Below are 23,379 nucleotides of genomic sequence, written 5' to 3' on the forward strand. Positions count from 1 at the left end.
TTGCTAGAAGTAGTATTATTGGCTTAAATGAATTAATTAAAAAAAACAGACTTTGTTTTTTAGGGCAGTTTTAGGTCCATAGTGAAACTGAGCAGAAGGTACAGAGAGTTCGCACACACCCCACCCCACACATACACAGCCTCCCTCCCTGTCAACATCCCCAGCTAAGTGGTTCATTTCTTACCACTGATGAGCCTACATTGACACACCATTGTCACCTAGATTCCATGGTTTATATTAGGGTTCACTCTTGGCGTTGTACATTCTATGGGCTTGAACAAAAAAAATTTTTTTTTTTCAGACTGAGTCTCGGTCAGTCGCCCAGGCTGGAGTGCAGTGATATGATCTCGGCTCACTGCAACCTCTGCCTCCCAGGTTCAAGTGATTCTCCTGCCTCAGCCTCCCTAGTAACTGGGATTGCAGGCGCCTGCCATCACGCTCAGCTAATTTTTGTATTTTTAGTAGAGATGGGGTTTCACCATGTTGGCCAGGCTGGTTTCGAACTCCTGACCTCAGGTAATCCACCTGCCTGGGCCTCCCAAAATGCTGGGATTATAGCATGAGCCACACTTGGTCCTGGGCTTGAACAAATTGATAATGACACACATCCATCATTAAAGTATCATACAGAATAGTTTCACTGCCCTAAAAGTCCTCCTTGCCTTGCCTATCACCTCCTCCCCCAACCCCTGGCAACTACTGATCCTTTACTGTCTCCACAGGTTTGCCTTTTCCAGAAGGTCATAGCATTGGTTTCATACAGTGTGTGGCCTTTTCAGAGTGACTTCTTTCACTCAGCAATATGCATTTAAAGTTCTTCCATGTCTTTTCATGGTTTGATACCTCATTTCTTTTAGAGCTGAGTAATATTCCATTATTTGGATGTACGACAGTCTGCCATTCACCTATGGAAGGGCATCTTGATTGCTTCCATATTTTGGCGATTATGAATAAAGTTGCTGTAAACACTGTGTGAGAGTTTTTGTGTAGACATGGCTTTCCAACTCATTTTGGTAAATACCAAGAAGAGCCATTGCTGAGTGTCGTGTCACTCCTGTGTTAGAGAGGATCCCGTATATTCTGCTGCTGCGGATTTCTCTTTCTTGCTTTACTCCTTCTGCTTTGTAAAAGACACTCTGCCCACACATTGGCGACCCCATGTTTCCATCTGTGGTCCTCATGTCTTCCCCTGGGTTCCACGCTCCTGTACTTCATTAATTGACATCTCTTTTTGGGTGTTTAATGGGCATCTTGTTTTAACCTGTGCAAAGTGGATTCATACTGCCCCACCAACTCGATTCCATTTCCTCTCTTCCCCAACTCAGAGAAGGACGCCACGGCCCATCCAGGGCTCCAGCCAAACAACTGGGAGGCTTCCTTTCTCTTTCTCTTGCTCCACATCAACTCAGTGATCAAGTCCTGTCACTTCCACCTTCACTCTGCATTTCAGATACTCCCAGTGCTGTCACCATTCCCTCAACCCTCGTTCAAATGGCTACCTCGTTGCACTTGATTTTCTGTAGGAACTTAATCCAAATGATTTCCCTGCTTCCAGTACAAAGTGGCTTCAGTAATCTTTTAAAAATATAAATACAATGATGTCACTCTACATCTTCTAAACCTTTGTTTCCTTTTGCAGTTGGAATGACAACCCTGCCTCCTCTCCCCAGACTGCGCACCCTGAAGCTCTGGTTCTGCCCGTCTCTGATTCACGCCACTCTGCCACTCCCCTTGCAAAATGTCTCCATCACTCTCTCAGACTTTCTTTCTTTTCCTTAAATACCAGGTCGCTTTCTGCCTCTGTGCCTTTGCAATTGCCATTTTCTCTGCCTGGAAAGCTTTCCCAAGCAGTAAGTGGCTTTTAGCATGGCTGAAACTCTTGAACAGGGAACAGGAACTAAACCCAAGCTCCTTGGAAGTAGGAAGCTTTTTTTCTAATTCACTGTAAACCTGAGTGTCTAGCAGTGAATGAATGAAAGTTATTTTAATTATGGTCTCCCAAAGGAAGAAGTGACTGGGCAAAGTGCTGAGAAGAGAGCTGAGAAGCATTCACAAGGAGAGTGGGGCATCCCCCACCCTATCTGGCCACCCATCCCCAGAGCAGATTCTTCAAGTGTGGGGAAGGAGAGGAAGAAGGTGATGTGCCCTGCTTCCTGGGTGCAACACCAGCACTGCAGGAAGACCTAGAGGGAAAAGACTACGAGCTCTTGCTGCGATTTGAAAACAGAGTCACTGACAGCCCACGTGTCATGGAAGTAGCAGACAGCACCATCAGACCTGAGGGGCCATGTGGCCACGCATGAGGAAAGACCCTGTGGGCAGGGGACTCGAAATGGACGGTCATCACAGCCAGCATCACGGCTCACAGCAGCTTAGACAAATCCCCAGGGAGGGGCTGGCGAGGGAAGGTGCTGTGCTATGGCAGGCTCCCCGGGCTTGCAAGGGCCTGGCATTTGCAACTTTTTCTATGCCACCCTGCCCCAGTGCAGGGACATCATATTTGTAGCTTGGGATTGGCCACAGGTGGGAGTATTTACATCATGGAAATTAGGAAATATTAGAAATAAGGGTTTTTTCTTTTCTCCTCTTTTCCTCCCTGGAGATCCTGGCTTGCCAGCATACCGTTGGGAACAGACCTGTAATTGGCTGAACAGTTCATTCAGTGTGGGGGAGATGAGGTCTCTAAACCTAAATTTGGTGGAGTTATAGGAAAGTACATTTTATTCTTTGCATGCATGAGGTTGGTGATAGCAATTTTAGTTTTTTTTCATCCTGGAAATAGTTTTAGGTGGCTTTCCTCAGAAGCACACCAGAGACAGAGTCTTAGGTGCAAATGATATGTTAAGGAAGTTCCCCCAGGAGAAATCGGAGAGTAGGTGACACCAGCTGGGAAGGAGCCAAGTCAGGAGGTTGATACAAGTGCAGTGTCAGCTGCCGCGGGTCCGCAGGTAGCCCTGGGGCCCAAGTTCCTCTGCAGTCCTGGTGTGGGGCTTTTGCACACCTGCACACCTTGGTCATCACCACTGGCTGAGGGCTGCTTATGGGGCCAAACGCTCCCAGGTACTGCCAGCTCTCAGCACAAAGGGCTCCTTAGCTGAAGGGGCTTCTTAGCATAGTCTCAGAAGGTTGCAGAAGCTGGGGACAGACCTATGTAGGATATGGTCAGAGCAGAGACAACAACTCTGCTGGGGTAGCCCCAGGAAGATGAGGCTGAATTATTCATACCCTTTGGTTCTTGGCCCATTATCATCCCTGGTCTGTGCAAGACCCCTACACCTCATTTCTCATCTTTCCTGCTTTATCCCCAGCCCCCACTCCCATTTATCCCTTGGGCACCCACTCTAATGTGTTGGGGGTCAGTACCCATTACATGTGGCATGAGTAAAGCCTACAGTTTTACCTGGAGTACCTACGTGTCAGGGGTGTTGTGGGAATTCAGATAGGCTTCAGTTTTAGGAATGCACCCTGCCATGCATGGGGAAAGGAGCAAGGTGGAGCCCACTCCCTAAAAGTATTGGAAAAGCAGCTGCACAGCTTGGTCCCGCGTGACTCCAGGACAGAGACAGGGTCGTCTGCATCAGAAACACAGTGGGTCCACTGGGCGTGGCAGGCTTTGGCAACATCCTGGCAGCTGTCCAGGGCACAGCACCCATCCAGTGTTGGAAATGGTTGAGGGAGATTCCCGGCAGTGCTGTCTGCGGAAGCCCAGCAGTGCTTTGGTCAGCATGGGCGCCTCTGTTCATGGCAGCAGCTCCCTGTATGGAGGTGGTGTTAGGAAGGGTTTGGGAGGGCTCCCAGTCCTGGGAACAACAGCACCACCAAATGAGTGACTGACCATTGAAGAAAGTCAAAATATTTTGCCCCAAAATATATTTCTTTGACTTCTTTTGAAATGGCTGCAGTAGGGCCAGCAGACTGAAATGGCCCTGCAAAGCTGTCTTGTGGGAGAAATTTGCGTCTGTAGAGAATCTCCATTGTTGCAGCCAGGCCTTCCCTTTCTAGGGCTTTCCTCAATTTAAGAGAGACTGAGACTCTGACACTTCCAAAGGTCTGAAAGGAAACATTTACCATCTATTTCCTATGGGGCTGTATTATGAGGGGCTTCATCTAGACCACCTTTGCTGGCCATAACCTGTCCTGCCTCTAAAACCTGGTTTTGGTCATGCGCTGAGCCCGTGTTCTTTCTATAACCTCAAGATGGTCTAGAAACTTCTATACCTTACTGGGGGGTTGGGACTTCATTCTGAAGGCTCCTGTGGATACACGTTAAATAAATTTGTATGCATTTTCTCCTGTTAATCAATCTGCCTCATGTCAGTTATTTTTCAGAGAACCTTCAGGGGCTAAGGCCAAAGCTCTCCCTTGCCCCCCACATCTGGACCCAGGCATCAAACCAGACACCCAGGAGGCAGGCAGGGAAGGCTGAGCCTCCGGATCTGTACAGATACACAGCTCATTCTTACTTTAGTGGTTCCCAGAGAGCCTAGTGGCAAAGACCCAAGCGCAAGAGGGAGTTTGTTTCTCCCGGTTCAGAGATAGCTTATTATAGGAGCAAAGACTTAAAATCAAAACCTGCTCTGTGGTAGCTCCAGTCTATTATCCATCTCTGATGGGTGGGCTCAGCCCACTGCCTGCCTCACTTGGAGGCCACAATACCCCTCTACCAGTGTGGGCCCGGCTGGCGTGTTCATGCTGACTCCATCCCCTTAGCCATACTTAATCGGGTCAGGGTGGAACCTTGACTGTAGATGAATCATTCTTGGTACAAGAATTAGTATCAAGAAAGCCATTCCTCCTCTGTTTTGGCACGTGATGTGCAGACTCAGGAGCTGTGGGGCAGCCCAGGGGCATCAGGGGACGCCCCGGTCATGGAGAGAAAAGAAGGAAATGCATGCTCAAAGAGGAGCAGAGGCAAGACCCGGACAGTGCTGGGGGTTTCCAGGTGGCAGCTGCAGGCCCTTCTGAAGCCAGCCGTGATCTCGGCCTTGCTGTCTGATAGACACTCCACTGTCTTCACAGTGAGAGCCATCATTGTTGTCTTTCCCATTTTCTTTCTTGGGGACTTCCTCTTCATCCTTCCCAATTTAACTCAAGCCCCTTTTCTTTAGAGGGCCCCCTCCAGGCCTTTCTAGGCTGCTGGTTGCTTCCTTCTGTGTTTTCACAGAGCACTTTGCCTAGGTCCCTCTGAATTCCTTAAAGGTGTGGTGTCTAAATTTGTCTTTGTAGCACCATTGTGTATTACAGAGCTTGACAATACAAAGAGCGCCAACAGAGCCTTAGAATGAGCTGCTCAGAGCTACGTCCCAAAGTGATAAAATATATTCATAGCGCCTAACAATTAGCAAACTTTTCAAGAAATTTGGCTATGAAGAGGAGAGAGTGTGGTATCTGGGGGGAGGATGAAATGATATATCAAGTGACAAGAGGACCCAGGCCAGCAGGAAGCCCAGTGAGCTCGGCAGGGAGAGGGCAGCCATCCAGGGCAGAGCTGGCTTCAGAGCACCTTTACGTGAGAATGTGTGATATTTGATGTGAGAATTTGATTTTCTGCTTCCATAGCAAAATATTCTTTTTAAGAGATTGTCGTGTGGTCCTGAGCTGTTTTTGACAGCGTATTTCGGTGGGTCTTCAAAAGGCTTGGGTGTTGAGAAAGCTCAAGATCCACACGTGAAGATAACTGCCAGCCCTCAGCCCCAGTTAGAAACCTTGAGAGAACCAGCGAGGTCTGGGCAGAGACCAGAGAGCTCAAGGAGAGTAAGAAGAAAAAGACGGGTGGAGGGGCTGAGCTCAGCTTGGATCGCAGCAAGAACCCTGAGAAGGTTCTGAGTCAGTGGCAGTTGCTGGCAGCAGTTGGAAGTGCAGGCAGTTAGAGGCTGGTTCTGCAGCAGTTGGAGGGGAGGACAGTAACCAGGGAAGGTTAGTGCCAGCAGGGCTGCACGCCACAGGCTGGGGCTGGGGGAGAGGGAAGGTACAGAGAGCGGCAAACTGTCGAACTCCTTCCTCTTCATGCTTCACAGTTCCCCAGCCACGTGTTTGGTGTAAATGAGGAGGGCCGGAGGGGCCAGCCTGCAGGGTGGGTTCCAGTTGCCCTGAAAGGCAGGGAGCAGGCAGAGATAGAGTGCAGGGCATGGCATTGGAGGCCCAGTCCACCCTGTTCACCCTCCTCTCCCACATCAGGCTGGCACTCTGCACATTTAGGGTGTGGCCAAGCCTCAGCCAGCAGAAGCAAGTCTGGTCTTGCTGACCAGCCTGGCTGGCTGGCGGAGAAAAGGAGAAGACGGTGTCTCTAGGGAGATCCCGGGCCTGGGCGGCAGCGTCTGTCAAATGTGTTTGGCTTCTGTCTCTTGAGTAGCCCATCTGAAATGAGGAAAGGGCCAAGGGGCCCCGGGGCTCAGGTCCACCACCCACGCTCCCATTCTCACAGCCCTGCTGGACCAAGGCATCTCTCAAGTGGGCCACACTGGCCGTTTTTCTTGGTTGCTTGCCTGACTCCAATCTACTCTCCACAAAGCAGTTAGAATTAGAAAACAGACGAAAGCCATGTCTGCCGCCAGCCCTGCTGTGCTGCCTGTGGCCAGCCACCCGCCCCTGACCCCACAGCCATGGCTGGTCACCTGCCTTAGGCTCCACAGCCCTGCTGGCTGGTCACTTGCCTCAGAACCCACAGTCAGCTCCTGCCTCCTGCAGATGTCATCTAGGGCTCAGCAAAAAGACCTCTCATTTTCCTATCTCACAATGCCTCCCTGCCACGCTCTGGCTCTGTATCCTCTTAATTTATTTATAGTCCTTATCATAAAGTATGAGCCTTTGTCTGTTCACAATCTGTTAGAGGCTCTGTGTTTTTCATCCAGCACTTAGCGTACATGTGTTGCAGAAGGTGCAAATTAGTCTTGTAGAAGAAAATAAAATCTTGGGACCCCCAAACTCAGTATGCCAAAGGGAAAGTTAAGCTTGTGAAGTGAGTCACACAATACCACCTTTCTTTTGTTCCCAGACAGACAGCTGCAACTTCACGACCCTGTGTCATAGCCTCATCCATCAGCCAGGTTCTCACATGGCCTCTGTCACGAACTGCTCACAAGGAAGTGTAGCCATTTGTCTTAGTGCCTCCACTCCCTCCCTCCCTTCCTTCCTGCTGTTTTTTTTCCCCTTTAAATACTGAGTCTCCACAACCTTCTTTGGAAAGCTCAGATTACAGATACTCCTCTAACTCATGTTTTTCCTGGGCATATCCCCAAACTCTGGTTAAATAAACCTCTATCGATTGAGACTCCTGCCTCAGTCACATTTGGTTAGCAGACTCTGGCTTAAAAGTTTTGGCGACTTTGACTTTTATATGCTGAAACTACAGTGGCCAGTCAGATTTTGGGGGCTCCTGGCATTTCTGGCTCTTTAGCCTAATCTTTTCCATACTGACAGCTCTCTCTCTCTCTCTCTCTCTCTCTCACAGACCCCGCTGACAAACTTGTTGCTACCAAACACAGCACTCTGGTTTCTCTTTCTCTAAATTATTTTCAGGATTCATTTCGCCACTGAACTTTATTTTTACTGAATCACATGTCTTTTGTCGACAACTGATGTCTACTGAAGGCACAGGTGCTCCCTGGTTCAGGCATGGATGTCTAATATCTCATGGACCCTGATGTTGTGCTCCACATTGGTTTCTGATTTTGTTCTGTCACTCCCCAAAGTGTGTTTGCTGAGATGCAGTAACCCATTCAACAAAATATTCTTTGCAACAGGAATTGTTGCATTTTCTTATAAATGTTTAGGTTTGGTGCTGGCCCTTGCACCCAAAGACCATCAAGGGAAGGTGAAAGAGCCACGGTTCCTGAGCCACAGGCCCTGAGCTGGTATTTAGCTCTCTGTTTGCACAGCTTTGATGACAGTGGCTTAGACAGGCCACCTCACTATCTTGACTGGCAAAACAGGAGCAGGGGGAGCCCAGCAGTGTCTTCTCTCTTGGAGGGTTTTGCAGGGATCAAATGAGATAATATCTGGGACAATACTTTTGTAAAAGGCAAATAGTTAACACTAAGACAGGTCCAGTCTTTTATAATTTAAAGTAGTGTGTAAATGGTATGTCCTCAGACGTTTGCCTGAGTGAACAAATCTAAGTGTTTTCTTTTGCGCACTTAATAAAGCTCATCTTTATGTCAGTCATGATATAACTGCCTATTTTTTTCTGCCAGGGTATGTTACAACATCACACTTCCAAGCAAGGCCCAGGCTGGCCCAGATGGGACACGAAGCCTCCAGTAAAGATCAGGAGCACTTCTGGGGGTCCCACCTGAGGGATCTGGTGCATAAAGTCAGGCTTGGTTGTAGGCCCCCAACAGGACATAAAACCTGTACAGGTCAAGAAGTGACGCATCTCTGGCCTGTGAGCCCCTCACGTGCTGGGTGGCACTGAGGTGATGATGACACTATTTCTAAAAGACAGACATAATGCCAGTGACTTCAGTCGTTTTCCTCATTTTATGTGGCTATTTTAAAAAGCTGTCCTCCAGAAACAAAAGAATCCCTGAGATAAAATTTCCCAAAGCAAAATGCTCCACCTGACTGGGGTCCGACCTAGGGGTGGGAGAGCTGGATAGTCCTGGGACACAGAGTTAGGTCTGTGCTGTTAAAGGCAGAATTAATATTCCTTGTACTGAACTGAAAAGGACAGATTTAAAAATCGTATCTTTTGTACTTCCATCTAAGCTACTTCAGGGAGTTTTCTGGCTATGAAGCACCTGAATCTTGAGCTGTAATTCAGAAATAAAGCGTATCTGCCCTTCTGTCCACCTTTCTTTCCATCCTTCTGGAAAAAAGCAAAAGGAAAATTCTTAACTTACTAAAGAGAGCATTAATGCAAACGTGAGTCTGAATGACAATCAGATCAATAGCCAATTTCAGAAAAAGCCTTCAGCATTTCTGAAAAGAGAGGCAGAGGGAAGGCACGGTGGTGCTGTGATCGCTTTGGTGGAAAGGTGCTGGCACGATTTTCACTCCAGGAAAGCTGTGCCTCCCCTTGGGGTGGGGACGCATGAGGGGCCCTTGTGCTAAGCCACAAAATACGCCAGCCCCTCGCAGGCAGACCCCAGGCAGCACAGATGTGGGATTTGTTTCCCACAGCATTTTAAGACAGTTTGAATTGGTTAGAGGCATTTAAAAATGGGAAACTTTCATACAAAAAAATTGTTTCTGGCTTCTCTGGAAAAGACTAGAAGGCCTTGGGCGTGTGTGTCCCTGTGGTGAGAAGAGGCTGGGGCTGAGGAATGGGCCCCAGAGTGCCCTGAGGCCGTGTCCTCTTTCCCTTAGAGAGGCTGACAGTGACAGCTTGGGCCATTTTATGTGTCCTGCCTGGTCCCTGTCGTTATTTGAATTTGTGACCCTTGCTGCTAAGATCCTCCCCAAAAGAAGGGTGGATACAACGAGGTTATTGCAGATTTTAAAAGTTGAACTTTCTCGGTGGAGAGCCCAGACAACACCCTTGGTAGCTGGGAAGCCACATGCTGGATGAGCTACAAGGGGCTCAAAACCTAGACTTTATAAAACTGACTTTTCTTTGTCACTTTTCGGTGTTTAATCAGATGATTAAAGTCCTTGAAACATGTCAGCTTTTTCAGGTGGGCTGAGGTTAAGGAAAGACGGAGAGGGCTGGGGGAGGGTCAGTGAGTGCTCTCCATTCTGGAGCTGTCCAGGCGCAGGAGGGATTCAGGGCTGAGATGGGGCTCCACGCAGGACCTCCCTGGTCTTTCTGCCTGGAAAACAAGGATCTTCTTTGGTTGTTTTTGGACAGTTTAGCTTTATTCATGTTTGTCAGAGAGAAAATTTGGTTGGCTGAAGTGTGGGCTCTGAGAAAGGACTAAAAATAAGAAAACCCTGAGATGGACATGAAGACTCAGAAGACAAGAGACAATAATTTTTCTTTTTTCTAAATCCTGGGAGAACTTTTCTGTTTTGTTTTGTTTTTTAATGGCAGGGGGAGCTAAAGCTTATAAAACCCTTATAGAAGGAAAGGGATCCACAGTATGATTTGGAGACTGACTTCTTACCTATTTAGAATGTAACCTCTCTGTTCAGGAAGAAGCTTGAATTCATTTCATGGGTGACAAGTAGGCTGGCCCTGGAGGGACATTTAGTGGGTGCTCTTAGGTTATGATTTACTGCCTAAGCCAGTTAATTGCAACTGACCACAACCTATAGGCAAACATCACAGTCAGGTGCCAGCAGAGTCCCTCACTCAGGGACAGTGCCCCTGGAGAAGCCCAGCTGGCTTCCTCAGTGGCCTGGGGGCTCTGTCTGTCACCCACCCTTGGGGCAGGTGCACCTTTGCTTCTGACAAACACACACACACTGAGCTCTGAAGTGAGGAGTGATATGGCCACACCAAGACCCATGAAGGCGATCCTGTCGCCCAGCGTTTCTTGCTCTTTCTCAAATCCCCATCACATCTCTTTATTCCCCAGATGCTTTCTGGGAATGTCCTTCGAGCCCATTCTCTTTACTTTCCATCTCATTCCTCAAAATATCCTCAGCTTGCATTCTTGTCAGGGGGAAAACTATTAGAAGTTTTGGTCAAACCCTGATGACCTGTCCTCTGAAGTAAGACCCCTTGGGTTTGGAGCTGGGAAGGGCATAATTCCTCAGAGTGAGAGCCAGTCAGGATTAACCCGCTTTGGAAGCCATGGCTGGTGGTCTTCACACATCTCCTGCAACATGGACCCTCGTAGAAGACACTTATCTTTGAGCAAAAATGAAGCCCAACCCCAGACTGATGTGTTGAACCAGAAGAAAAATGAGTAATAAAATGTAAAGATCCTTGTTTATAAGGTATGGCTACCCCTGTCTTCTGCATAGGGCTGAGATGGAGTGTTCCTTTCTTGAAGGACTGCCAGGTTTGGGGAGGTGATGCCAGGTGAGGAATGGGAAAGCTGAATCACTTTGCGTTTGGGATGGAGCCTGCCAGGATGGACGCTGTGCAGAGGGTGGCAGGGGATGAGAGGAGACAGAGGCCATGCTGCCCCCTCACCCAAGAGTCAAGCAGATGAGAAGGGACATAGAAGAAAGGGCGTGTCCAATGTGGACATTGAGGTTTCCCGCTAGGATCGGAGTAGACACACCGATTTGTAAAGTCCACGTTGCTCACCAGTGCTTTTGTGAAAGTTGGTTCTTTTGGGAAAACTTGAAGAGAATGTTCAACCTCATGACTCAAGGGGCATGAGGGTGTGTTAAAAAAATAGGATGCACGGAGAGCAGCCATGAAGTGTCCTCAAGAGTGTGCAAAAATGTTGAGGAGGCATCGGTTTCCCACAGCCTGGCAGAAAGTGAGGGGCAGGGTGGTGAGGTTCAAGAGCCTTCCTTGCGATCGGGGTTTCAGAGCCTAGGGAGGGCTCTGCAGGCAGAAAAAGGCACTTTTTGTTAATACCTCTCTCTCTTGCTCTTGCTCTTCAGGGTTGGAAAATAAGAAAGTTGAGGAGGTTGTCAGTGAGGAATTTGGACAGGAAGGGAGTTAAGGGGAGCCAGGGAAGGCTCAGGCTGAGGGTGCCAGGACCTGGCCGTGGATGTCTGATGTCTGAAACCCGGTGGCAACCCCAGCATTCTTTTAAAGGCTGCTTCCCCCAACTCCCCTGTTAACAGGGCTAGGAGTCCACTGAGATGCCGCTTGCCTTCTTCTTTGTTGAAGGGGTCCCAATGTGCCCACGCTCTGAGCACAGTGGGGACCACCCAGCCACCTCAGCCAGGCTCTGACAGCCACGGCTGTGCTTCCTGGGTCTCCTTCCTGACATAGTCTCTATCTACTGTCAGGACTGCTGTGAGCCTCGAATAAAGACAATAGGTGGAAAGTGTCTAGCATCTGGTTATGTTGGAAGTGCTCCGTGTTACGTGTTAAATCATCATCCACAAAGTAAGGCCCTGAGCATCTGGCTATTTTACTTTTAATAGTTTCTTATCTGGCCCACGTGAAGAGAGCAGTGTGACATTCTGGATGCCACTCTGAGGTTTGGTGAATGACCTCTGGTCCATCCTAGCTGAGGGCTCCTTGATTCTCACCTGAATCACTGTTCCATCCCCCAGACAGCCTCACCCATTCCATTCTGTCTCATATTCAGCCTCGTCCCCATACCACAGCCTGAATGACGCTTAACAGGCACACCCAGTCCCTCACTCCTAGGCATTGATTTCTGTGGAAACCCACTATACTCTCAGGATAAAGCGGCACCCTGAGCTGGACTGCTGAGGGCCAGGAGTCCACCCCTGGTGGCCTCCCCAGCCACCCACTCTGCTCCGTGCCTGGTGGGAAACTTCAGGTCATGCATTTTGCCTCTTGGGGTTCATCCCCCCAGCTTTGCATGAAGCCTCTTGTCCAGGCGTCTCTGCATGCTTTTCCTACTTCTTGGAAAGGTTTTCCTCCTTCTTGGAAAGCTTTTCCTCTTCTTCCCATATTAGTAACATCTTCCATATGCTCCCACAACCAACAGGAACGTTAAGGAAATTATTCGGCCTGTATATTTCAGCACTGGAGAGGGAAACACAAAGGTAACTGGGATCACAAAAAAGCTGCCATTCCCTCCAAGACCGGAAATAAGCAAATGTGTGGTCAGACACCGAAATAGCCAAACAGATGCCTTCCTTGTGATGCTTCTGTGGTGTCCTTGTCCCCCTTCTCATGTCCGCCACCCTCAGCCAGCCTCCCAGCTACCTCTCAGCTGTCCCTCTGTGGTGGCAGCACACTCGTTTGTCACAGTCTACATGGGGACTTCTGTTTTAGCTTTGGGTTGATGGTCAGATGATGTCTCTCCTGTGCATAAAGCCCTCTGGCCCCTTAGAAAAAAATCCAAACTCCTCACCTGGGCTAAATGAACCCTGCCTGTCCTGGTTTTGTGCCTGACTCTCTGAGGTCAACTCGCACCCTCCTCCTCCTTGGTTACCTGCTCCTCTGGCCTGTGCCTCCTTGTCCCTTGTCCCAGGAAATCTCTTCTCCCAGGTTTTTGCAGACTGTCTATTTCTTCTCCAAGCATACCGGCTCAAATATCACACCTCTGAGAAGAGCTGGCCTCCAGCCTCCCCATCTTTGTAAGTGGTCAGACATTCTCCCTTACACTGCCCCTGATGGGCTCCATCTGAACTCTTCTTGTCTGTTTATTTGCCTTGCTTTCATGTTGTCCGTGTCCCGCACCAAGTCTGCTTAGCTCATGCCTTGTCAGTGTCTCCAGCAGTGCCTGGCGTGTGGTCACTTGCCAGAATTATTGGATGAATGTCTCACTTCTCCAACTAGATCATGAGCTCTTGAGCCATGGAATGGAATGGCTTCATCTTACTCTCCTGTTTTCCCCAAAGTAGGGACTTTGGGGAAAAGTGCATAGAAAGTGCTGGGTGAACATTGATTTGTACATTGTCAAATGTGATTGGCTGTCATTTGGTGGACATGAGCTGAAGAGGAAGATATCTGGAGTAACCAGTTTCCAAGTGGTGCCATGAGTTTCCCCTTATCTGTTCTGTAAAAATTGGGAGTATGTGAGATGGGGAAAACTTTCATTTGGATTCTAGTTCCATTGCTGCCACTAGCTGGCAGCTAGCTGTGGGTCCTTGGGCAAATCCAAAGGAGCAAGTCACTTAGTCCCTTTAATTCTTAATCCTCACATTTATGAATACAGGAATTAAACTAAGGACATTCAGGGCTCTCTTCCACTTATAAATTCTAGACCTAGATCATTTTAGGCCAGACCATCACCGTTATCAGGCTGCTTCCATCTGGTTTTTTGAATAGATGTACGTGGATACTGGTAGCGTAATCCCAGTATGGTGCTATAAGAAGCATCATTGTTTCCACGAGGGAGGAAATGTATAAAGGTGAGGGAAGTAGTGCCTTCAGTGAGAACTTAAGAGATGGATGTAGGAGAGACCCGAGGGCTCTGGAGCTGGAGAACCGATGTTCACAGAATTCTTGTTCACTGCTTGTTCTCACATGAATGCTCAAAATGCGGCACATTACTCATTTTGGAGAGCTGGGCTGAAAATGAAACCTGGTTGATCAAAGAGAAGAGGGCAATGAGGAGGACAACTGTTGAATTCTGCAGTGACTCTGGTCCCTGTTACAAGCTCAACCTGAAGGAAAAGTTGTTCCATGAAATGGTTCCAATGAGAGTGTTACAGGACCAACAGGTTCACATGCTCGCTGTGCAGTCACAGATCAATGACATGGAGACAGCAGGGTTTGCAGCAGAGTTGGGAGTTTCATGATCACAGGGTGTTGAGCAAAGAGATGGGAGGAGACCCTCAAATCCATCTCCCAGAGAAGTTCTGGGCTGGGACCCTTAAGGGGACCGTGGAGGATGAGGGACTGGAAAATTAGAGTCATTGATTGGTTGGGGAAAAGGGGAGGAACTCATTAAGATGTGGAAACTGCCATTCTTGGTGAGTCAGCTTCTCCTAGGTTCCTTCAGACCAGCTGAGTCAGCAGTTTCACTGATATGCAGGACCTGAAAGAATATCTCAAAGGGAAATTTGACGTTTTGTAATGTTCAAGTTGTTATCGATAGGGCAGTCAAGGGGAACTATAATCTTGCAACAGGGTCCATGGGATTCTGAGGCAACTGGCACCAAACAGCTATGAGAAAGTGGATCAGAGAGCTGCTGACCTAATGATGAATGCTGAGTGTGCCGCCAGCTGGGTTTATTTTCATTTCTCCCCTTCCTTTATTCCTTGATTAATTTTGTAAAGTTTACAGGGATGCTTTCATGAGCTCCAGCAGATGCCAAAAAGTGCATGCAGTGGGAAAAATGATGCACTTCAGAGAGGCTTGGGAGCCAGGGCTTCTAGGTGGACTTAGGACATAGGCCCTGGGAATGGCAAATGGGCACTCAAATAAAAACAAGGTCCAGGCACATGCCAGTCATGCCTCAAGAAGTGTCAAGGGGTGTCCTGCTTAGCTGCTTCCATTGACATTTCTGTGGGTTCCCGCCTGGGTATTTTTCTTCCCTTCATTCTTGGGCTAATCTTATCTGGTGAGGCCTGACCTGGTTCTTGTCATCATTCTCCCCGGTGCGCTGGAGTGCCTGTGTGCCCGCTGAAGGCACTGAGGTGTGCATCTGCCTGTGTCTTCTTTTCCTCTGCCAAGTTGTTCCAGTTTGTGTGGGTGGGTCTCTGCCTCATTTTCCCTGTCTAGCACCCCAGACCCTTGCTGGTGCTGGAACACTGCCCTGAAAACCCAGCTTGTGTGCTGGAGACACTGCCCACCTGGTGGACTGCTTTGCCTGCTGGGCAGGAGGAATACACCCCCCTTCCCTCCCTCCTGGTTTCTGGACCCGTGGTGCCGCCACCCACACAGTGTCCTGGAGCTGTGTCCTTGATGCCTTAACCTAATCACTGTACCAAACCGCTTCTAACATTTACAGGCCTGAATTTGCTGGAGTCTTGGGGGTTTTTTTAAAAGACTTAGATGGAAACATCTTCTCTCCAGTGTCCACAGGGCCGGTTTCCGTAGCCACCGATGTACTCCGAGCCAGTCTTCTTTCCCTCCTGAGAATCAAGTTGTTGCAGTGGCATTATTCGGTTTTGTGGCTGAGCCCACACTGCATTTAACTTCTCCAAGACACTCCCAGGCCAGTTCCTTGAGAAGGAAAGTGACTTCGTATTTGAAAACAATACCAAACTCTATCTTGCCAGTATGGGAGGGTGATGCGAACTTTATCTTTGAACATTCAGACAGACCTTTAAAAAAATTAACTTAAAAATAATATTAACCTATTACTCCAGAAATGATACATTCAAAGGAAAATAAATCATCTGATTCCAGAGAAATGGGTTACTAGTATCAGCCAATGGGGCCTTCAGGTTTGCTGTACTTTTTAGATGGGGTGTGCATATTTATGTCAGCTGGAAATGTTTGGGGATAACTGTACCTTTTTTCAATGTTAAGTCAGGATCTTCTGGCCATTTTGCCCTTCTCTGAGCACATGGTGAGCCAGACTATTCATGGGAAACAATACTTTGGATAAAGTTTGCCAATTAAATCTCTCTCCACATTTCAATTACTTTCTCTAAGCAAGGTAGACATATGAAATAACTTTTCATTAAATATTGCATCTTAGAATCCTCAATAGGAAGGCAATGAAAAGCTAACCCAGCCCAATTGGATGCTGAGCTCTTCCTTGCAATAGTCCTGTCTGTGACTGTCTAGCCTCTATCTGAACACCTATGACAACAGAGAACTCTTCCCCCAGGAAGATAATTCCATATGTGTGCTTCTGTCAGGTTGGCTGCATATTGAACCAAAATGTATCTTTTCGTGTTCCTGCTCTCCTACTCTTCAGTTCTAATTCTTTCCTTTAGGGCCGCATGGAAGTAAATCCTCATTTTAATCTGGGTTCTCCAGAAATCAAAGCCTGATGCAGAAGGAAGGAGGGGGTGGGTATAAAGAAGAGAGATAGGGAGAGAGCTCATATCAGGGAGCTTGGGACTGTGGCTCTGAGAAGCCACACCAACCTAGTTCCGGGGATGCCTCCTCTGCCATGGAAAAAGGGGGATTCCTGGACTGGCTCTCCTCTCCAGTTGGGGTGCTAACTCCCCTACCCTTGGACTCATGCACCCCAGGGGTGAGATCACCTGTGGTGTCAACCAGTGACCTCTCCAGCATTGGGGGCAAGAGGCATGTGGCCTCTTTCACACTGTGCCTGCATCAAGCCCATCAGAGCATGCGTTGAGCCTATTTTTTATAGTTCAAACCAGGGCACTTTGAGAGTGAACCGGGGTGGGGGGCAGTCGCAATAATTATGCCAGGGCAACAAGGGTGACTGGGAGTGCTTCCTGGGCAGACTGGGACTTGCAATCATCCTCCTGAGCCCATGAAGAGCTGGACTAAGGATTCATGAGGCCTTGAGGCTCTGAAGAGGTGCATGAGAAGGTGTGATGCAACTCTTGCTCACACAATAGCTGGAGCTGAGGGTTCATTAACTCATTCGGCAAATGTTTACTGGCTTGAGAGTGTTAGGACCTGCTCTAGGGTGGAGGGAAGCAATGGTGAGCCCAGCCATGTACAGGCCCAGCCATGTACAAATCACGGAGCTGGTCATTTAGAAAGGCAGATGTCACTTTAAACAAGTAATTACTTAATTACAATTGGGTAGTTGCAATCACACAGTTGGAGAAATGTTATGAATACATAAGAGGATACAAACTTTTCTAAAGATGTTGGCCATCAGAAAAATGTCCCTAAGAGAGAAACATTCAAGTTAAGACTCTAAGGTACGAAAAGAATTGGTCTGGTTGGATTGGAGAGAGGAGAAGGGAAGGAGAGATGGAGAAGGGAATTAGGAGGGCAGGAAAGCAAAGGGTTAGAGATACAGCAAACCCATGAAAGAAACCTCTCAGGTCAGAGAAAGCTTGGCACCCAAGAATAAAAAATACAGCCCTGTGTCTGGGGCATGTGTCCCAGAGGAGGACTGGCTGGAGGTGAGACTGCATGGGGCCTGACACCACGCTGAAGATCACAGTTTCAGTGACTTAAAAGTTTGTGGAAGTAATGTTCTCCCAACTAGCTGCTGTTTGGAGCACGGATGGGGGAAAGAAAGCCTGTAGGATGCTCTTGGGAGTGTCAGGCCATGGAAATGATAGTTGCTTTGGTTAGGTTACAGGGAGTAGAGACGGAGAAAAGTGGATGAGGTTGAAATATATTTAGGACACAGAATGGGTAGGACTCAATGCCATGTTGGATGCAAGTGGGGAGGGACAAAGGGATCAAGGATGAGTTTGGCCTCAGCACAAATGACTTTCCCATGGAAGAACCATTTTGTGAAGTGGGATGAGCTTGTGTTGGGGGGAGGCTGACTCTGCACTGGTTTTGGGACCTTCTGAGGTTGAGGCAATGTGAGACCTTCACACGGGGATGTGCAGTTGGGAGTTGATCTGGAGGGCTGGAATTCAGAGCAGAGATTGGGTCGAGAGACGGAAATTTGGCATTGTGAACATATTTGAAGCCATGGGAGTGGGTGAGACCCTTGAAGAGAGATCACAGAGTGAGAACTGAAGTGAGTTGAAAGCAGGATTTTGATAAATTCCAATGTTTAAACTAGGCTGGGAGAAGGAGCAGGAGCTCTGAAAGGAAACTCAGAAAATGTGGCCAGAGGGTCAGAGGGTAAACAGAGAGTGGTTCCTCAGGAAGCCGGGGAGTGGGTGTTTCAAGAAGGAACAGATGGTTAGCTGTGTGCAAGGCTTCCAAGAGCCATGAAGAAACTGAGCAAGATGGCAGGCTTATCATCACGCAAGCCTCTGCTGGCCTAAAGGAGAGTGTTTTAGTGGCTGGATGTCCGACTGGGGGGTGCTGAGGAGTGGAGCGGAGGAAGAGTGGAGGGACGGATGGCCAGATGAATCAAAACAAACCTCCGATGGGAAGAGAGAGCAAGGAGCTGGAGGGGCCCAAATCCTGGCGGGGGCTCCCAGGGGCAAAGGAGAGCAGGCACGGATGCTGAGGCAGGCATTTTGTGATGAGCAGGCATTTTGTGAGAAAAGGCTGAGGTTTTATGAGAAAGAGGGAAAAAGGGAGTGGAGTGCCTGAGGAGGCTGGGTGGGCCAGGGCTACTCAGAAGCATCTAGAGAAGTGCTGCCTTTTGATAGGAAGAAAGGGCTCTCGTTTCAGTTTAAAGAAAAAAAAAAAGATGCAGTGAGTGGCATTAGCTGCACACAGGCTCTGGTGAAATGGTGTCAGGATGCGTCAGAATTCCTCACTGGCGTCCTCAGATTTTCTCTGAAGTATTTGAGATAAGATCATCTTCCATAGGGTGGCAGCAACAGTGGGAGGTTTGAGGGAAATGGAAACTGCAAGAAATTGTTACTGTGTGGAGGTGCTGGGGAAGCAGGCATTTGGAGACCTTTATTAGGTTTCATGATATGAAGATGACACAGGAGAGCTCATCAGCTCCAAAGTATTTACAATCGAATTTCCTAAAGAAGTGGACTGGCTGCACAGATTGTGGTCGCTGTGCTTCATGCTTGTTCTGGTATTTAGAGCACAGTGTCTCTGTCTTACCCCCCAAAGCAGCTCTGGACTCAATGTCTAATGAGCATCTGAGATGGCACCCCACCTTTTTAGTTTTGCTGTTTAAAAATAGTTTCACAAATGACTTTCCTCTGCTAGGGAGCAAATGTCAAAACACTTTCTGAGAACTCCCATGACCTGACTGTTGAAGTGACAAAGCCTATATCCTTTAGAACAAAGTAAATTCTGGTGCTTCTTTTTTGGTGTCTGTTTTGTATTGTATCTACTTTTTAGAGATGGGGTCTTTCCCTGTTGCCCAGGCTAGAGTGCAGGGGGGGCATGATCATAGCTCATTTTAGCCTCCAACTCCTGCGCTCAAGTGATCCTCCCACCTCAGCCTCCCGAGTAGTTGGGCCTACAGATGGTGCCCCCACACCAAGCTCTGTCTGTTGACTGGGATGCAGCTAGGGTGGGGTGAGTGGTAGAGGTCGATTCATTGGCACAGGAAGGCCCCCACACACATGAGACCAGAGGAACTGGCTCCATCCTTGTGTCTGACTTGCCTTTGTTGTAGAAGCAATGGTCCAGCTCCCAGGTCTAGAGGCTTGAGTTTGTTAAAATGTGCTGGACATCCAGACAAATCAGACACTTTTTATGGAAAGCTATATAAAGGACACCATCCTTCCTAACAATACCACAGAGATTCAAGGGATTCAAAAATCGAGAATGAAATCCGTTCCAAAGCACGATACTGATGGCCTAATTTTGGCTTATGTCCTGCTGAGTTGCCCCCGGCAGTGGACCTGAGCCCCTTGGGGGAGGGACAAAGTAAAAGGTGGGTTGGTTGGGGAGAAGTGTTGATCTGGAAGTTGTAGTTGAACTTCAGTAAACTCTTTTATGAGGGGTATAAGCTTTGCACCCTGATTACGTACTAGAAAGATAATTGCTATTCAAACTTAAAAATGGCTACATGTGCTATCTTGGTTTCCAGTGCTCCACAATCTGGTTGGAGTCCCATCTATTCTTTCATGCTTAGTTGGAATCTTCTTCCCTAGCTATATTGATTAAATAGGGATGAATCACGCCCTTAACCATGCTCACAGCACTCCTGAGATAGTATCTTCTTTACCCTTTGTTATCAGTTCCTCAAAGACAGGAGGATGTCTCTTATGTGTTTATATTCCCAGGGTTTCATACTTAGTACTTTTTTGATGTGCTTACCTCCTTGAAGTTTTAGGGAACTTGCTCAATAATAAAGACTAGACAGTGAATTTGCTGTCGAGATGTTCAAAGCTGAGGCTTTTTTTTTTTTTTCTTTTGCTGTGATTCCAGAAAATCCTGTCTTCCATCTGTGTTTGGGAGGCAACTGAGCGGTCTCGCCTGGCAGTTTCCTGTTGGGCTTGTTTCTTCAGCGGACCCAGGTCTGGTGTTCCTTCTCTGTCCCTCACCACGACCTCTCTACTATTGAACTTATAAAAGGGGAGCTAAGGAGTGTAAACCATTTAGAAAACATATGTTTGATATTTATAGCTACAGAAGATATTTAAAGTGTGATTGATCACACGTGAATTTCGTTCCAAACAACAAACCGAGCTGGGAAAACACTCAGTGGTGTAGACCGCCCCCTGCTGGCCTCGTTCCGAACCCCAGAGCGCGCCGGTGCCTTCCCGTCGCGTTGCCGCAGGGAGGGGAGGAGTACCGTGCCCACACCTAGGAATGTATCTTCGTGGAAACCCCATGGCACAGGGTGTTGTGTCCTTTGGAGCCCCTCCTCGCAGCTGTGAGCTATTTACTAATAGCTGACTATCACGTGGGGAGGTTGTGTTGCTTTAAAAATGGAATGATATTTCTGCTTTACAGTTTTCCCAAATTTGGGCATCTAGTGAAGCTGTCCTTCGGGAATTCACGCTCCAGCTGGAAGCCAAACTGGGAGGGCTGTGTTTTCTGAGGGAGTTGGAGGTCTCCCCGTGCTGGAGAAAGGTCTGGGAGTGGAGCTCAGGAGGTCTGCCTTTGACTCCGGCCTCCTTCTCCAAACTGGGGGTTTCCTTGTTAATGGAGTGGTTTGACTAGGTGATTTCTAAGGACCCTTCAGCTGTGTCATGGTGGGCAGCACCGTCCTGCCTTCCTGGAGCTTACATTCCAGCTAGCGTGTTTACTGGAGCTCCTGTGCTCGGTGTGGTGAGAACTGACAAATGTAGTAGGTGGTTGAAGTCATCCACACATGGTTTGCCACTTCTGTGACCGGACCCCGAAGTCGGGATTTGCTGGGAAGCACACAGGTGCACCCATCTCCTTCCAGGTCACTGCTCCAGTCAATTCGTGCTGGCTGAGGCCGTCTGGGCATCCAGCACTCCTTGGTAATTCTTGTATGTCTTCATTCCGCTTTTCCTGCATTAAGCATGGAAGCTCTTTCCAAACTTCTTGGTACCCGGGTCCTTTGATCCTCCTGCCCCTGCTGCTTACTCTCTTAGCAGAAAACCCTACCTCCCTCCTGCAGAAAAGACCCTGTCTGAATTGCTAGCCTTCCCCTCACTACTGGCTGGCTCTCATCAGTGTTGAATTTACCTTTGCCCCAACCAAAAAGCCAAAATACTGGATGCTGCATTTGCCACCTGCATTCCGTATCTCATATCTTTCCTTCCCTTCACAGTCAAATTTCTTGAAAGCAGTGTCTACATCCACTGTCTTCCTTTCTTGCCTCGACTTGTTCCCGAAGCCACTGCAGGCTGGCTGACTTCCTCATCTCCACTCCACCGAAACGGCATCATTTCAAGGTCCCCCAGTACCTGCATGTTGCTGAAGCCAATGGGCACCTAACACTTTTTGTTTGGAGCACTAGACCATTCCCCATGCTCTCGATCAATGCTCCTGGTTTCCCCCTTCATTTCAGCTGCTTATTTCCTGTGGTAAGGGTCCTGCTTGCTTTTTGTCTTCCTTTGCGTTCTTTCCCAGATGTTTCTCGGTTTTGCTCCCCATCCTTCCACCATGGGAGCAGAAGGGGCAGGGGCAGGGATGCAGAAGCACAGCAGGGAGGTGCATTAGACGGGTTGGCTAGAAGGCCTGTGGAAGAGGGCATTTGGCCTTGCTCATTTCAGAATTCCTGCGAAGAGAGCACAGGGGCAAGGGCCTTCCCTAGATTACAAATGGAAATGAAGCACAAGCTTGAGTGCCAGAGCAGCATCAGCTGCTGTGTGGCGTGGGAAGGCACCCCGACGTCCTAGGGATGCAGGGTAGATCTGAGCTACTTGCTGGGGAGCTTGCCCTAGAAGTCTGCCAAGGTGGGGTTGGAGGGGCCCTGCAGATGAGAGCGGCCAGGTGAGCTGCCTGGACTGGGGGCAGGTGGGATTGCAATGTAACAAGTGGATGCCAAGAGGCCCCACCGCACAGCAGGAGCTGAGGTGGGGTTCGCCAGCAGTGGGAGACAGCCAGGCTCTTTGGGAGGGATGCCCGTACTAAAGGGAAAGTCACATTTCTCAGCTGGATTCCATTTCACTCTCACTAAGGGGAACCAGCCAATGTGCACCCAGGACAGGATCCAAGGTGGGGACCCATGGAAGGAGCACAGGCCTCCAGCGCTGCGAAGGCATGGGCACCCCTCCAGGCCCACATCCTCTTGGAGAAGAGCAAGAGAGTGGAAGAAGCAGGAAACGTTATTTACCCACCTCAGAAGTCACCCAAGAGCTCGTGAAATTGGGCAGGGACTGTGGTAACATAAAGTTTCAAGTTCCTTACTCCCGGTGGAGTGGGCTCATGAGAATATCCAAGTGTTTATAAAGGATAAAGAACCCACATTTTCTTTGCACATCTGGCTGGAAAGTGAGAAATGTATAAATTTTTGAAGAAACTGAAGGGACTGTCATACATCTGTAATAATGATACACGTAAAGTCTGTGGAATAACATGAAAAATCTGTAAGATGTACCATTAAGCGAGCAAAGAATAAAACTTGTGTGTTTGATTTTAACCGTGTAAAATCAAATACTTTTGAGTAAAACCTGGAAAAAACATGAGGAAAATAAAACCAACTATCACTGTGGTAGGAGTGTAGGTGGATTTAAAAAGAATCCTCTTGTCTTATTTATTAAGAATAAAATAAGGTTGTTAATTCTTTTTTTGATTGTGGTATACTTTAAATTTCTTTCCTGGTGGTGCAGTGTACCCCACTTTTTTTTTTCTTTCACTGGAACTAATGTTTCTGTTTGGAAAAGCACACATAGGCCAGGTGCACTTTGGGAGGCTGAGGCGGGTGGATCAGCTGAGGTCAGGAGTTCAAGGGGCCCTCCAGCCTGGCCAACATGGCGAAACCCCATCTGTAGTAAAAATACAAAAAGTTAGCTGGACGTGGTGGTGTGCACCTGTAATTCCAGCTACTTGGGAGACTGAGGCAGGAGAATCACTCGAACCTGGGGGGCGG

The 23,379-nt window shown here is 48.3% G+C and overlaps 1 long non-coding RNA gene across 1 annotated transcript; it reads left to right on the top strand.

Moving 5' to 3' along the window:
- Positions 1 to 5,835: 5,835 nt before the first annotated feature.
- Positions 5,836 to 22,929, top strand: LOC107969430 (uncharacterized). The gene is made up of 2 exons (XR_001711211.4): positions 5,836 to 5,916; positions 22,469 to 22,929. It is a non-coding gene; the product is annotated as an uncharacterized LOC107969430 (long non-coding RNA).
- The last annotated feature ends 450 nt before the right edge of the window (positions 22,930 to 23,379 follow it).

The sequence above is a fragment of the Pan troglodytes genome, chromosome 17 (genome assembly GCF_028858775.2).
Source record: "Pan troglodytes isolate AG18354 chromosome 17, NHGRI_mPanTro3-v2.0_pri, whole genome shotgun sequence".
NCBI classification, from domain to species: Eukaryota; Metazoa; Chordata; class Mammalia; order Primates; family Hominidae; genus Pan; species Pan troglodytes.